Genomic DNA, 12,142 nt, shown 5'->3' on the forward strand with positions numbered 1-12,142 from the left:
CTCTGGATAGTGACCAAACACATGTAGTCATGACAAATGGATGGCAACCATTGTCCAAGAGATAAAGAGACCTGATTGGATGCCAAAGTTAATGTGCTACTATACATTAGCGTTTGTTGGAGTATGCACCATCCGGGAATACATGCCAGAAAATTCTCTAAAATTACCCATTTTATTTTTTACATTTATTTTATTTATTTATTTATTGTAGAATTTTACCCCAGTTTTCTCCCCAATTTCATGGTATCCAATTGTTAGTAGCTACTATCTTGTCTCATCGCTACAACTCCCGTATGGGCTCGGGAGAGGCGAAAGTTGAAAGTCATGTGTCCTCCGATACACAACCCAACCAAGCACGCATTCACCATATGGCTTTTTTCCCTTCTATGACCCACTCATTGACCTCTGATGTTATTGGGGCACTTTATAGATCTCCACCTTGGTCAAGATGACAGAATGGCAGGAATAATGACGCTGGTGTGCAGTTATTATAAACCCCCCACCCCCCCACCCTAGAAAAAGACAACATAACCAACATAAAGATTCTTCTGCCAGACATATTTCCTAAAACTTGAACCCAAAACATGACTCCCAATTCCTTGAGGGATTTAGAGTCTGAGTTATTCATCGAGTTTGCAGTAATACTGAGTACAATATTTATGTAATGCCTGGTGGGTTGCATCCAGCTGGACAAGGGAGTCAGGAAGCTCATGTTGAACAGCTGATTCCTCCTACTTTTCCAGAAAAGGTGCTACCAGAAGAGTTAACTAGACTAAAAACACAATACAGATTTTCTGGTTCCTCGATCTGGTTCTTACCCACAGTCTTTGTTTGTTATTTTCTTCTACATCATAGAGCTGTTGTTAAGGATAAAAGTTGATGAATAATTTTCACTACTGTAGGTGCACTAAATGGCTATTTCAAGGTTAGCACCTGCAGCCTTTTTTAACTTAAAATGGGGGGGTTAATCAGCTTTAATATTACAGATAGATTGTAGCTTTCATCAATGTAATTGCCTGCATAATTTCCAATCCCCCATATAAGTCAAGTGGTCTGAATACTTTCTGAAGGCACTGTATAAAATGCAAAGGTTGACATATTAAAGACAGTCATTTAAGACTGCAGGTATACAGCGGCTTCGGGAAGTATTCAGACACTTTGACTTTTTTCACATTTTGTTAGGTTTCAGCCTTGTTCTAAAATTGATTTTTTTTTAAATGCTCATCAATCTACACACAATACCCCATAGTCACAAAACAAAAACAGGTTTTTAGAAATTAAAAATTGAAATACATGCATATTCAGAACATTTACTCAGTACTTTAATGAAGCACCTTTGGCAGCGAATTCAGCCTTGAGTATTCTTGGGTATGATGCTACATGCTTGGCACACCTGCATTTGGGGAGATTCACCTGTGGTAAATTCAATTGATTGAACATGATTTGGAAAGACACACAACTGTTTATATAAGGTCCCACAGTTGACAGTGTATGTCAGAGAAAAAAACAAGCCATGAGGTTGATGGAATTGTCTGTAGAGCTCCAAGACAGGAAAGTGTCGGGGCGCAGATCTGGGGAACAGTACCAAAACATTTCTGCAGCAATTAAGATCCCCAAGAACACAATGGCCTCCATCAATCTTAATTGGAAGAAGCTTGGAACCACCGAGACTCTTCCTACAGCTGGACGCCTGGCCAAACTGAGCAATCGGGGGAGAAGGGTCTTGGTCAGGGAGGTGACCAAAAACCTGATGGTCATTCTGACGGAGCTCTAGAGTTCCTCTGTGGAGTTAGGAGAACCTTCCAGAAGGATAACCATCTCTGCAGCACTCCACCAATCAGGCCTTTATGGTAGAGTGACCAGATGGAAGCTTCTCATCAGTAAATGGCACATGACAGCCTGCTTGGAGATTGCCAAAAGGTGCCTAAAGACTATCAGCCCATGAGAAACCAGATTATCTGGTCTGATGAAACCAAGATTGAACTATTTGGCCTGAATGCCAAGCGTCATGTCTGGAGGACACCTGGTACCATCCTATGGTGAAGCATGGTGGTGTCAGCATCATGATGTAGGGATGCCTTTCAGCGGCAGAGACTGGGAGACTGGTCAGGATTGAGGCAAAGATGAACAGAGCAAAGTACAGAGAGATCCTTGATGAAAATCTGCTCCAGAGTTCTCAGGACCTCAGACTGGGATGAAGGTTCACCTTCCAACAGAATTTTTAGGGCCTTCCTCTGACACCGCCTGGTGTAGAGGTCCTGGATGGCAGGCAGCTTAGCCCCAGTGGCGTACTGGGCCGTACGCACTACCCTCTGTAGTGCCTTGCGGTCAGAGGCCGAGCAATTGCCATACATGGCAGTGATGCAACCATGCTCTCGATGTTGCAGCTGTAGAACCTTTTGAGGATCTCAGGACCCATGCCAAATCTTTTTAGTTTCCTGAGGGGGAATAGGCTTTGTTGTGCCCTCTTCACGACTGTCTTGGTGTGTTTGGACCATTCTAGTTTGTTGTTGATGTGGACCACAAGGAACTTGAAGCTCTCAACCTGCTCCACTACAGCCCTGTCGATGAGAATGGGGGCGTGCTCGGTCCTCCTTTTCCAGAAGTCCACAATAATCTCCTTAGTCTTGGTTACATTGAGGGATAGGTTGTTATTCTGGCACCACCCGGCCAGGTCTCTGACTTCCTCGCTACAGGCTGTCTCGTCGTTGTCGGTGATCAGGCATACCACTTTTGTGTTGTCTGCAAGTTTAATGATGGTGTTGGAGTCGTGCCTGGCCATGCATTCGTGGGTGAACAGGGAGTACAGGAGCGGACCGGGACCGCACCACTGGGGGGCTCCAGTGTTGAGGATCAGCGTGGCAGATGTGTTGCTACCTACCCTCACCACCTGGGGGCGGCCCGTCAGGAAGTCCAGGATCCAGTTGCAGAGGGATGTGTTTAGTCCCAGGATCCTTAGCTTAGTGATGAGCTTTGAGGGTACTATGGTGTTCAACACTGAGCTGTCGTCAATGAATAGCATCCTCACATAGGTGTTCCTTTTGTCCATGTGGGAAAGGGCAGTGTGGAGTGCAATAGAGATTGCATCATCTGTGGATCTGTTGGGGCGTTATGCAAATTGGAGTGGGTTTAGGGTTTCTGGGATAATGGTGTTGATGTGAGCCATTACCTGCCTTTCAAAGCACTTCATGGCTACGGACGTGAGTGCTATGGAGCGGTAGTCATTTAGGCAGGTTGCCTTCGTGTTCTTGGGCACAGGGACTATGGTGGTCTGCTTGAAACATGTACTGAGTAAAAGGTCTGAATACTCATATAAATGTGATATTTCATGTTTTAATTTGTATTAATTTAATAAAAACCTGTTTTTGCTTTGTCATTATGTGGTATTGTGTGTGGATTGATGAGGGGAAACTATTTAATCCATTTAAGAATAAGGCTGTAACCTAAGAAAATGTGGAAAACGTCAAGGGGTCTGAATACTTTCCGAAGGCACTGTACACCTGCAGTCTTAAATTACTGTCTTTAACATGTCAACATTTGCATTTTAAACTTAATTGCTTAAAATAATGCAATAAAAAGTTATTCCATCCCAAAATCAACATCTGCTGTTCAGTATGTACTACTTCGCCAAAATAAGGTGGAAATGTATTACTGCCAAGTTCCTCAGGCAATGAGGGAAAAGCCAAAACATTATATCAACTCTCCCTTAAAATCAAATAAAGTAATGACAACCATGAACCCTTATCATCACAGTGGACTGAACCACTTGGAGCCTGGGAGGGGTATTTCACTGTCATCATGTTCCTATTTTAGAATGATCTACATGCCAGGGGTTTACTTTTGGGATTGCCTAGCTTTTGTTTCGTTCAAATATGTCACAACTGCAGAAACTCATGAAAATAATAAATGCAAGCCTCTGATCTTGGTACCTCTATGTTTTTTTTTCCCAAAACCTCTTTTTGTCGGTTTACAAGGAGACTCAGACGAGGGCCCAGCAGAGTCAGTTGAGCTCCCAGCAAAGTTCAGTTGAATAATTCCATTAATTCTTTGCATATGACAGTGGGACATACAAGGGACTGATAACTCCTCTTAATGTCTTTAGCTTGCTACCTGCTGTCTGCCACTGCAGCAGCTCAGATCATAGGAATCTACACACTAGTAGATTATCACATCTATTGAGACATTGATAAGCACAAAGCTTCAGTGAAAGCTACAACACACTACAACACACCGAAACAAATTGAATGTCAACGATTTGAAATTGTACTAAAAGTCCATACTAATGATTTATCCAAAAAGGATGCATTGAGGTACTCCAACAGGTGTTACTTGCCTTACATTGCATTAAGCAATTTCATAATAAACCATTTTCAAACAAGAAACTATTAATTTAATAATTTCAACGTGAAACATTCTTTAGCATACCGTAGATACACGTATTGTCATGAAAGCCCCTTTGAGACCCAAATTCAACAAGTACAAAATGTAGTTTTCACAAAATGGCAAAATAACCCCCCCCCCCAAAAAAAAAAGTTACCAGAGGTTAGTGGAGACAGAGTCCTCTTGTCAGTGTGTGTGGTCGCCTTCTCATAGGTGCCCTGTGGCCATAGCCGTGGCGATCTCTAGGCAGAAGAAGAAGCTGGGTTTGGGGAAGAAGTTTCAGCACTGCACCAAATGTTCCTCCTATGAGTGAAAGCCTCCCCTCTCCATCCACTTTCCATCTCTCTCTATCGCTCTCTCTTTTCCTCTCTCCCTTTCTCTTGCTTTGCCTCTCACCCCTCTCTCTTTCCCTCTCTCTCTTTTGTTCCTCCCCTCTCTCTCTGTCCTTTCCGACTTTTTAACTGGCCAACAGCCACTCTCGATTATCCAGGCTTAAAGAGAGGCAGATAAGAAATATTGACAGACAGCCCCGTTCTGTCAGTACCAGGGGAAAATAGTAGTAACAAGTACAGCATGCTTCCAAGCCGCTGAGGGTTTGGATTGTGTACAGTGGGTGAGGGTAGAAACATGGAGTCTGGAGGGTTCCGGGAGCCAGGGTGTATTATACATAAGGCTGCATGCATTCCTTTCCATTGCTTTGTAGCCTAATTTCCTATGGGCCTCCATATCTCCATTGTCATCTCCCCATTATGTGGTCATAAAAGGGACTTACCAAGGTGGACAGCAGGAGATCATCTTCTACAAGTGAGCAAAGAAAAAGGTGCAAAAAATGACTGTGAAAAGGTACCGTTCCTAGTACCCTTACAGCTGAAATTCATCAAAAATGTCCAGCCAAATCTGATATCAGTTGAGAGTGTTGTTGTAGATGTTAGTTTAATCATATCAGTTTGAGTTTCATAACTCTGCACCATCCTGGCCTGATCAACAAATGAGACTCCGTTTTGGCTTTCTCCACCTAAGTATTGCAATGATTAACAGTGCCAGTTTCAGAATGCATGTACAGGCTGTAATACTCTCAGTGCCGCCCAGAAGACACAATGTTAGGCCTGCAGAATGTAGATCTAATGAGACTAAAAATACACATATTGTACACATCAAGATCACTTCCCAACCTGACCTACTAAGGGAACCAAAGACTCAATGTAATATAAAGTGTAATATAACTAAGATAAACTGCACATTAAATGCTGTCCAGATACTGTAGGAGGATATATGAATTCAAATATGTTCGGCATCTCTTCGAGGAAAAAAGGTGTTTACGCTATTGATACACGCTGTTACATATGAGCTAAATAGTTAAAAGCTGATGTAATAAAATACTGCTTACTGTTTTGACATGTTTTGACATGTGTCATGATAGGGGGGCATCTATAAAAGATAAATGTCTAACATAACCCCATGAAGACAGCATGCTAATAGAGAGATCAATCATGTCAGAAACATGGCTTTTTTGTTGAAATGTTGACGGAATTTTACATAAAGTATCTACCTTTAGTTAGTTGTCAAGTCAACAGGAAATTGAGTGGTGCCCTGGAAAATGTCAATTCATAAAAATGGTTTACTAACAGTACATCGCCCCAAAAATATAATCCAACAGAATATTTATTGGTGTTTCACATGTAAGGGTCACCAGCTGATTGGTCAAAACATTGTAGTGAGCTAGTACATTAGTAGTAGGTGCTCAACGTAACAACATAGTCTGGGCTGTATAGTGTAAGTGACTGAAATGACAACGTGAAGGTTGTAGGTGCATTCCCAAACTTGACCAGACATGCTACATTTTTAAGACTTCACAGCTTCAAGGGCCCCAATGAAACGTTTTAACTACTTTGTCTAATAAACAGGAAACTATTGAGACTAATTTCCTCCCAACACTTTGGAGAGTCAATATTAGCTTACATGTATCGGCAAGATGATGACATGTCAATTAAAATTCTCCTGACAGTAAATGTTAGGCTGAAATGGTGCACCTCAGATTTGCAGCTGTATATCCCTCTTGGACATGCTCTGATGGAATGGAGAGACGTGTAGAACAGGATTCTGTTTCTCCACATGATATGCCTCCATCACCTCCATAGCGAAGGCATCATCACCCTCATCCTAAAGGAAACCACTGGAAACTCACAAGCACCATAAGCAAGTGTAGCAAGTATTGATGTTATACCCATCAAACACAAACCCATCATTCAATTGCCTGAAATAACGTACAACCATCTTCCAGCTGCTCAGAGCAATCCAATATAGCACAGAGAGTTTCTTTGCAAAATCCATTAGACATGTTCTTGTTCTGAAGTCAAACAGCAGAGACTTCCTGAATCAGACCTGAGATACCATGTGTCTCGGCGTACCCTGGTGGTACAGGGCCCACCTGTTGCCAGTCTTCTGGCAACTGAGTTCCACACTGGACAAATGCTTAATCTGTGGTTTACACTGCCATGATGGATGACTTTTCAACGGGAACACCTGGAAAACTAGAAAATCCCTGGGAGTCATGTCGCTCTAACATTTTCGAAATGTGAAAAGAAGGCTCTTCAACAGGAGCGTTCTGGCCCCGGTTTCCCAAAAGCATCTTAAGGCTCAAAGGTTCTAACAATGAACTTAGCCTCAAAACCCTCTTGAGTCTAAGCCTTTAGAGGGCGATATCTACTAAACTAACATACGGAATTGTTTTAAGATGATCATACCATTTACTGTTATTAGTGTCAGGACCCGGTTACGAACCTGGGTCTCCGGAGTGAGAAACAGTCACTTAACCAACTGAGCCACGAATAGTCAGCAGAACCCAGAAGATGAGGCAGACACAGCAGTACTTAAGACGGTGTATTTAATAAAGTAAAAAGGAGAAGTCCTTCAATACAAAAATGGCAAATCCAAAAGGTGGTAGGAATAGCACAAAAAAGCCTCAAGAGATACTCAAAAGCAAAAACAGAATTCCACAAGAGCATCCACCGGAATCGACAAGAATACACAGAACACTAGGGCTGGGTGCTAACACACAAACACAGAGCACAGAACTGAGGGAAACTAAGGGTTTAAATACAATCAGGGGAAACGAGGCACAGGTGCAAATAATAATGGGGAACAAGGGAAAAAACATAAGGTCAAAAAGCACAATGGGGGCATCTAGTGACCAAAACCCGGAACAACCCTGGCCAAATCCTGACAGAATCCCCCCCCCCCCTAGGAACGGCTCCTGACGTTCCTACCAGCTCTCTCAGGGTGGAGGGCCCTGAACTGACGAATGAGGTCAGGGTCCAGGATGTCTTTGGCAGGAACCCAGGAGCGCTCCTCGGGACCGTAGCCTTCCCAGTCCACCAGATACTGCCAGGACCGCTGCACCCGGCGGGAATCCAGTATCCGATGGACGGTATAAGCCGGCTGGCCTCCATTGACACGAGGCGGAGGGGGAGGTCTGTCTGCCGGGACAAGGGGAGAAAAAAAAAACAGGTTTTAACAATGAAATGTGAAATGTGGGATTAATCTTAAGGGATCTGGGTAAGTGTAGGCGATAAGAAACTGGGTTAACTCTCCTGGCAACCTTGAAGGGACCGATGTATTTTTGGGACAGCTTGCGAGACTCCACCCGTAGAGGTAAGTCTCTTGTGGAGAGCCAGACTCTCTGGCCGGGGCGCAGGGTAGGCCCGGGACGGCGACGTCTGTTGGCTTGTTGTTGGTACCTCTGTGAGAAACGCATAAGATTAAGACGGGTCTTCCTCCACATAAGCCGACAGCGTCTGACGAACTTCAAGGCTGAAGGCACTCTGACTTCTGCCTCCTGGTCCGGGAACAATGGAGGAGCATAGCCAAACTGACACTCGTGCGGGGACATACCAGTGGAGGAGGAGCGCAAGGTGTTGTGCGCATATTCGGCCCAAACAATAAAGGATGACCATGTGGACGGGTTGTCACGAGTCATACATCGGAGGGTGGTTTCCAGCTCTTGATTCATCCTCTGTTTGGCCGTTGGACTCCGGATGGTACCCTGAAGATAGACTGGCAGAAGCCCCCATGAGTTGGCAGAAGGCCTTCCAAAACCTTGAGGCGAACTGGGGACCTCTGTCAGAAACCATATCTTGAGGAATGCCGAAGACTTGGAACACATGATTAATTACCAACTCAGCCGTTTCCTTGGCAGAAGGTAACTTAGTCAGAGGGACGAACCTGGCCGCCTTTGAAAACCTGTCGATTATGACTAGGATAGTAGTATTGCCATGGGATGGAGGAAGTCCAGTAATAAAGTCCAATGAGATATGGGACCAGGGTCTGTGGGGAACAGGTAAAGGGTGAAGGAGTCCTTGAGAGCGGAGGTGAGAAGATTTGCCCTGGCAGCACACGGGACAGGCATTGACGAAAGTGGCAACGTCTTCTCTTATGGTAGGCCACCAGAACTTATGCTGGATGAACTCCAAGGTGCGACCTACGCCCGGATGACAGGTGAGGCGAGAGGAGTGCCCCCACAGAAGGACCTGAGTCCTCACTGCCTTGGGGACAAACAACCGATTGGCAGGACCTCCTTTCGGGTCCGGTTCGCTAGCTTGAGCACGTCTCACGGTATCCTCAACTTGCCACGAGATCGGAGCCACAATCTTAGCAGCAGGAAGGACAGGCATGTCCGTGTCATCTCGAATGGCAGGAGCGTAGACTCGGGACAGGGCATCCGGTTTGAGATTCTTCGACCCGGGCCGATAGGTGAGGATAAACTGGAATCGATTGAAGAAAAGAGACCATCTAGCTTGTCTAGAGTTCAACCGCTTCGCCTGCTGGATATACTCCAGATTTTTGTGGTCCGTAAGCACTTGAAACGGGTGAGAAGCCCCCTCGAGCCAGTGTCTCCATTCCTTCAATGCCATCTTAACCGCTAGGAGTTCACGATCCCCCACATCGTAGTTCCTCTCAGTCGGGGTAAGCCGGTGTGAGAAGAAAGCGCAGGGATGAAGCTTCTTGTCTTCACCCCTCTGAGACAGGACAGCTCCAACACCAACCTCTGATGCGTCTACCTCCACCACAAATGGTTCATCCGTAGTCGGTAGTATCAGGATGGGAGCAGAGAGAACGCGCTGCTTGAGTCCTTGGAAGGCCGTCTCAGCTTCTCTTCCCCACAAAAACCTTGCATTGCCACCCTTGGTTAAAGCTGAGAGAGGGGCTGCCACCAAGCTGAAGTTCTTGATGAACTTGTGGTAAAAGTTTGTGAAGCCCAGGAAACGCTGAACTTCCTTAACGGATTTGGGGGTGGGCCAATCCGCTACCGCCCCTACCTTCCCGGGGTCCATTTGGACTCGACCGGGTTCCACTACAAATCCCAGGAATTGTACTCGGGATGAATGGAATTCACATTTCTCCGGCTTAACGTACAGATGGCTGTCCAGGAGGCGTTTGAGTACTTGTCTGACATGCTTAGTGTGTTCTTGAAGGGAGCTCGAAAAGATGAGGATGTCATCCAAGTAAACGAACACAAATATGTTAAGCATATCCCTAAGCACATCGTTTATGAGCGCTTGGAACACCGCTGGGGCGTTGGTCAGGCCGAAGGGCATCACCAAGTATTCATAGTGACCAGTAGGCGTGTTGAAAGCGGTCTTCCACTCGTCACCAGGTCTGATCCGCACAAGATGGTATGCGTTCCGCAGGTCAAGCTTAGTGAAAACAACTGCTTCCTGGAGCAGCTCGAAGGCTGTGGCCATAAGGGGTAGCGGGTAACGGTTACGGACGGTTATGGCATTGAGTCCCCGGTAGTCAATGCAAGGACGTAATCCACCCTCTTCCTTGCCCACAAAGAAAAACCCTGCTCCCGCCGGGGAGGTGGATGGACGCATGAGGCCTGCTTCCAGAGCGTCCTTGATGTAGGTATCCATAGCAGCTCGTTCGGGTGGATAGGGAAAAGATCCGACCCCTGGGGGGGCAAGTGCCCGGAAACAGGTCGATGGGGCAATCGTAAGGTCTATGGGGTGGTAGCATGGTGGCCCTCTGTTTGCTAAACACCAGTTTGAGGTCATGGTAACACTCGGGAACTCGGGTCAGGTCGATGGATTCTAAAGACTCGGGAGTAGAACTCGGGGAATTCTGGAAAATACAAGTAGCTTGGCACGTAGGACCCCACTGCTTGATAGTGCCCACAGACCAGTCGATGTGAGGGTTATGGCTGTGAAGCCAGGGGTATCCAAGGACGAGAGGGAACTCGGAACAGGAGATCAAATGAAAGTTCATCAATTCCTGGTGTTGTGAAACTGAAAGTCGCAAGGAGGTAGTGACATGAGTGACAAGTCCAGATCCCAAAGGGCTTCCATCCAATGTAGTGACCCTCATGGGTTCACTTAGAGGTTCAGAGGGAACGCCATTCTCCTTCGCCCAGACACCATCCATGAAGTTACCTGCGGCTCCAGAGTCTACCAAGGTTTGAAGGTGAAGCTTGTGGTTGTCCCAGGAGAGGGTGACTGGAATGAGCAGACGGGAGTTGGACGGATGGGAGGAGGTTATGTTTCCCGTTACAGTTCCCCCCGGTCTGTACGGGACAGAGCGTTTCCCTGGAGCCCGGGACACGTGGAACGGAAATGGCCCGGTTTGCCGCAATATAGACAGCGTCGCTCCCTCATCCGGCGGTCTCTCTCAGCCTGGGAGATGCGTCCAATCTGCATGGGTTCCGATGGAGCCAGCGAGGATAAAGGTGGGGACTCGGAGCTGGGACTGATAGGGGCTAGAGGTCTACGGTTGAGTTCTCTCTCTCTCTCAGACGCTGGTCAATGCGTGAGGCCAACTTGATCAGGGACTCGAGATTGTCCGGTGGTTCCCGAGTGGCCAGTTCATCTTGGATAGTGTCGGAAAGGCCTTTCAGAAAGCACACCGTGAGCGCCTCGTTGTTCCAGCCACTTGCTGCTGCTACCGTGCGGAACTGGATGGCATAGTCCGTCACGCTGCGCCAACCTTGGTGGAGAGTCAGGAGCTGTTTGGCTGAGTCAGAACCACTGCTTGGGCCTTGAAACACTCGTTTGAATTCCTCAGCAAAGGCAGAGTAGCTGGCACAGCAGGAACTATGGGCATCCCACACAGCAGTAGCCCAGGCCAGGGCTTTTTCCGACAGCAGGGTGATGATATAAGCGATCTTAGACCGGTCGGTGGGAAACGACGAGGGTTGTAGCTCAAAGGAGAGAGAACATTGGGTGAGAAACCCTTTACAAGCACTTGGATCACCTGAGAACCGTTGGGGAGGTGGAAGACTAGGTTCAGCCAGGGGGTTAACTGCCATGGGTACGTGAATCTGAGGTACTGGGACGGGAACTGTTGCCGGGGTAAGACGATCAGATATTTGCTTAATGGAAGTCAGCATCTCCGACAGAAGATGAGAATGTCTAGCCATTAAGGCCTCTTGCTGAACCAGGGCGGCTTCGTGGCGTTGGACAGTCTCCTGGTGGTGGGACAGCATGGCAAAAAGGTCCTGGGAACTGGCTGCCTCTGGGTTCATTTTTGGCTCTGTGTTTCTGTCAGGACCCGGTTACGAACCTGGGTCTCCGGAGTGAGAAACAGTCACTTAACCAACTGAGCCACGAATAGTCAGCAGAACCCAGAAGATGAGGCAGGCACAGCAGTACTTAAGACGGTGTATTTAATAAAGTAAAAAGGAGAAGTCCTTCAATACAAAAATGGCAAATCCAAAAGGTGGTAGGAATAGCACAAAAAAGCCTCAAGAGATACTCAAAAACAAAAACAG

At 46.5% G+C, this 12,142-nt stretch overlaps 1 protein-coding gene across 1 annotated transcript in view; it reads right to left on the bottom strand.

The window, feature by feature from the left end:
• Positions 1-4,879, bottom strand: part of LOC135512149 (collagen alpha-1(XXI) chain-like) — a 60,518-nt gene extending 55,639 nt beyond the window's left edge. Inside the window, exon 1 of the mRNA XM_064933859.1 lies at positions 4,538-4,879. The gene's annotated coding sequence lies outside the window, so the exon portion shown is untranslated. The remainder of the gene's footprint in view (positions 1-4,537) is intronic.
• Positions 4,880-12,142: the final 7,263 nt, after the last annotated feature.

This window comes from Oncorhynchus masou, chromosome 24 (genome assembly GCF_036934945.1).
Source record: "Oncorhynchus masou masou isolate Uvic2021 chromosome 24, UVic_Omas_1.1, whole genome shotgun sequence".
Classification (NCBI taxonomy): Eukaryota; Metazoa; Chordata; class Actinopteri; order Salmoniformes; family Salmonidae; genus Oncorhynchus; species Oncorhynchus masou.